Below are 5,319 nucleotides of genomic sequence, written 5' to 3'. Positions count from 1 at the left end.
TATACGCACACATCCACAAGCGCGCACAAAAGGTCCCATGTACACGTCTATATACAAACAGGAAAAAAGTAGAGTGGAAGGTAGAATACAGAAAAAAATGTGTAAAAAATATATGTGCGATAAACCTATAAAAGATATCTATATCTATCTATCTATCTATCTATCTATCTATCTATCTATCTATCTATCTATCTATCTATATATATATATATATATATATATATATATATATATATATATATATATATATATATATATATATATATATATATATATATATATATATATATATATATATATATATATGAATGCATACATATGTATGTTCTGGGTATACTTTAAACTACATCAGGTAGTAGGGCTTTGGTTCGGAAGTTGCAGTGTTTTGTGATGATCACCTCTTAGCCACTACTGTTCCCAGTTCTGTTCGGACCCGAAGCAGTAGCACCTTTCAGGGTACCACATATGGTTTAACTACCATATGTGATGACATTCCAGTGTAGAAATATCCTTGGTGGGCGACAGCTGTTTTCACAGCTTCCTTTTAGAACAAGGGACACTCTGACGTAAATCGGCGGTTTCATGTGATTACTGGTCACATGGTTTCGATCACTAATCACGTGCTGCACAAGCATTTATCATTATAATGCAGTGGTGTACGGATGCCTCTTTATGGTTTAATGGTTAGGATATTCAACTCACGATTGTAAGGTCGTGAGTGCGATTCCCGGCGACGCATTTGTGTCATTGTGCAAGACGTTGTTCCAGTCCACTCAGTTGGAAAAAATGAGTAGTACCTGTATTTCAAAGGGCCAGCCTTGTCACATTCTGTGTCAGACTGTAACTCCTTGAGAATTACGTTAAGGGTACGCGTGTCTGTGGAGTGCTCAGCCACTTGTACGTTAATTTCACGAGCAGGCTGTTCCGTTCATCGGATCAACTGGAACCCTTGTCGTCGTAACTGATAGAGGGCCAGTCCATTTTCATTCCATCAACTGACAGTCCTCTGACGACGGAAGAGGGTGACATCTCAGACTTATCCCGTTGAAAGTGCACAAGAAGTGACAACTTCTGTTACTCACATATGCTTCAAACCATGCAGCTCTGCAACGGAATTGAGTAGTCATCTGAGAGGTTATGGACGGAGAGTCAGAAATGGCATTGACAACGAGGAAACACAAGGAGACTGGAATCACCTGCAATCATCATATACATATGTATGTGCGTGTGGGGGTATGCATAAACATGAATATAAGTGTGTGTCTGTGTTTGTGTGTGTGCGTAGATAGATAGATAGATAGATAGATAGATAGATAGATAGATAGATAGATAGATAGATAGATAGACACACATATGCTAATATGTGAGCGTCAGTGAAATAGAAGTATGCTGAGTGTACTTTACACGAAAGGCAAAAGCAAAAGGAATTATAGCAAAATAAGAACACGAAATATCAGATATTTTACGCAATGGAAACGTGTCTGACAACATACACACACGCGCACAGACACACACCTTTGTGTATATATGTCCACATACACATACGTACACACACACACACATGCATATGAATATAAATGCATACGTTTATATGTATATATGTATGTATATTATATCACTCAAATCGCGTATTCGTTTAGATTGTTTCATGTTTTTATTGATAAAATAGTGAAAATAATGATTTATGTTGAGACATGAAAATAAAAACGTAAAACTAGACAATATGCTAGATTTCCGTCACCATAACATTTGGCATTGCTTTCCATAAACAACGAATTCAATCGTGTGTAGCCATATTTGGGTTTGGAATGATTTTCTGCTAGATTACAGCCGAATGCTACACATCAACTAAAATGTTATATTTGAAGGTTAAAACGAAAGTAAAATGATATATAAATCAAGGTATAAACAAATATTACACAAACATACACGCACAGGGAAGGCAAAAGCGCGCACACATACACACTCACACACTCGCGCGTACGCACGAACTAACACACACACACACACACACACACAAACGCACATACACACACACACAAACACACACACACACACACACACATACACACACACACAAAGGGAACAATCCTGCAAAAAAGAAAATGAAAAAGTTAATAAATAAAACGAAAATCAAAAGCATCTGTGATCTTATTTCAGGGAACTTTTCTGCTTAAATTTTCGAGTACTTCTGAAGAATGATTTTGTTTAAGATTTTAATAATAATAATAAAAATAATAATAATAATAATAATAATAATTATTATTATTATTATTATTATTATTATTATTATTATTATTATTATTATTATTATTATTATTATTGTTATTCAGTAGTTTTATTTTTATAACGTGCTTTCACTTCACTACCGAGCGCAGCTCTGTGCGCCTTGGGTATGTGCTGTGGTTTGCAGTGATGCTCTTATGGTTACTGTATTGAAAGTGTTTTGCGTAGGATGTGTGCAGTGCCCAGTAGTGCAATTTTCTGTATGTTATATATATACTTGTAAGTCCTGGTGTTTTTGTTATGTATTTGTCTGAATATTTTTTTATTATACCTAAGGTACCTACTATGATAGGAATTGTTTCTGTGTTTTAGATTCCACATACGAGTTACCTCTATTTCCGGGTCTTTGTATTTTGAAAGTTTCTCCATTTCTTTTAGGGAAACGTTGTCATCTGCTGGTATTGATACATCAATTAGAAAGCATTTTTTTCCTTCATGATCTTTGACAATAATATCTGGTCTATTTGCCTTCATTTCTCTATCTGTGTGTATTGGCATATCCCAGAGTATGGTTGCTTTCTCATTTTCTGTGACCTTTTCTGGCGTGTGTTTATACCATATTTTTTCTGTTGTTATTCCATAGTGTTGGCATAGCTTCCAGTGTATATAGGTCCCAGCTTTGTCGTATCTGTGAATATATTCCTTCTTAGCCAGGACTGGGCAGCCAGAGATAATATGATTTATTGTTTCTTGTCCATCGCCATTATTATTATTTTTGTTATTATTATTATTATTATTATTATTATTATTATTATTATTATTATTATTATTATTTCAAATTCTGCCACTAGGGCAGCCATTTTGGGGGAGGAGATGTGTCGATTACATAGCCCCTAGTGCTCAACTGGTACTTAATTTATCGACCCTGAAAGGATGAAAGACAAAGTCGGCTTCCGCAGAATTTGAACTCAGGGCGTAATAATAATAAGGATTTCAAATTTATGCTACAAGAGCAGCTTGGGGGAGGGGATTAAGTCGATTACATCCACCCTCGAATTCAACTGGTACTTATTTTATCGACCCCGAAAGGATGAAAGGTTAAATTCGACCTCGGTGTAGTTTGAACTGAGAATGCATCGACGTGACAAATACCGCTAAGCATTTCGTCCAGGTCGCTAACAATGTTGCCAGCTCTTCACATTAATAATAATAATAATAATAATAATATTAATGATAATAATAATAATAATAATAATAATAATAATAATAATAATAATAATAATAATAATAATAATAATAATAATAATGTGCCAAAGCAACCCTGAAAAGAGGAAAATTAGTTAAAAGTAGCAATATAATACTAGATAAAGCCAATGAAATAAGAGAACTAGACGAAAGCCAACCATATAAGTATTTAGGAGTCAATGAACTAGATAGGATACAACATACACAAATGAAAGAAAAAATAAAGAAAGAGTACTATAGACGAGTTAGATCAATACTAAAAACAGAGCTCAATGCTAAAAACAAGATAATGGGTATCAACACTTTAGCTGTCCCAGTTATAAGCTACAGCTTATAACTGGACACTAAACGAACTATGTAAAATAGACAGGAAAACAAGAAAAATAATGACAGGATATAGGATGCACCACCCAAAATCTGACATAGAAAGGCTATATATACAACGCACAGAAGGTGGCAGGGGTCTTATACAGCTAGAAAACTATTATAAAATAACCACCATAGGACTGCAAAAATACCTACTCCAGAAGCAATGGAAACTAATACAAATAGCCACAAAACACGAGCAAAACAAAAAACTGTTTTCAGTATTTAAGGAAGCTGACAAATACAAACAAGAAATCAATCTACCTAACAAATACGAAGAAGAAGAAGAAGAAACAACAAAAGCTATAAAACAAATGAAATCCAAACTAAAACTAGAACAGCAACGGACCATGATAAAACGATGGCAAGAAAAGCCCCTACATGGTAAATACTGGGCTAAACTAAATACGAAAGAAACAGACAGAGAAAAATCCCAGCAATGGCTGAGAAGCTCAGGACTCAAAGCAGAGACTGAAGGATTTTTAATTGCTGCACAAGACCAAAGCCTCCCCACCAGAAATTACCAAAAACATATCTTGAAAAGAAGCATAACAAGTAACTGTAGAATATGTGAAGATCGACAAGAAACAATAAATCATATTATCTCTGGCTGCCCAGTCCTGGCTAAGAAGGAATATATTCACAGACACGACAGAGCTGGGACCTATATACACTGGAAGCTATGCCAACATTATGGAATAATAACAGAAAAAAGATGGTATAAACACACGCCAGAAAATGTCACAGAAAACGAGAAAGCAACCATACTCTGGGATATGCCAATACACACAGATAGAGAAATGAAGGCAAATAGACCAGATATAGTTGTCAAAGATCATGAAGAAAAAAAATGCTTTCTAATTGATGTATCAATACCAGCAGATGACAACGTTTCTCTAAAAGAAATGGAAAAACTTTCAAAATACAAAGACCTGGAAATAGAGATAACTCGAATGTGGAATCTAAAAACAGAAACAATTCCTATCATAGTAGGTGCCTTTGGTATAATAAAAAAATATTCAGACAAATACATAACAAAAATAGCAGGACTTACAAATATATATAACATACAGAAAATTGCACTACTGGGTACTGCACACATTCTACGCAAAACACTTTCAATACAGTAAACATAAGAGCACCACAGCAAACCACAGTACATACCCAAGGCGCACAGAGCTGCGCTCGGTAGTGAAGTGAAAGCACGTTATCAAAATAAAACTACTGAATAATAATAATAATAATAATAATAATAATAATAATAATAATAATAATAATATTAATAATAAATGCCCGGATGCAGTACCAGGCAGTGGCGCTCATGGTTTCTGATCTTAATTGATTGGAAGTGTTATCATGTACATTGTTTTGTCTTGGTATAAAAGATGGACTGCAGCAAATATTCTAATTAATACCACAGATTTGCTTGTCAGTTGTTTGACCTTAACCAGTTGAGCATGTCCCCTGGTGGCTGACGTCATA

The 5,319-nt window shown here is 34.7% G+C and overlaps 1 pseudogene; it reads right to left on the bottom strand.

Annotated features, from left to right (window-relative positions):
• LOC149136079 (uncharacterized) overlaps positions 1-748 on the bottom strand; it is an 11,463-nt pseudogene extending 10,715 nt beyond the window's left edge.
• Positions 749-5,319: the final 4,571 nt, after the last annotated feature.

This window comes from Octopus bimaculoides, chromosome 4, assembly GCF_046866305.1.
Source record: "Octopus bimaculoides isolate indiv1 chromosome 4, ASM4686630v1, whole genome shotgun sequence".
Lineage (NCBI taxonomy): Eukaryota > Metazoa > Mollusca > Cephalopoda > Octopoda > Octopodidae > Octopus > Octopus bimaculoides.
The sequence above is the reverse complement of the archived record's forward strand: the minus strand, read 5'-3'. Positions and strand labels throughout refer to the sequence as shown.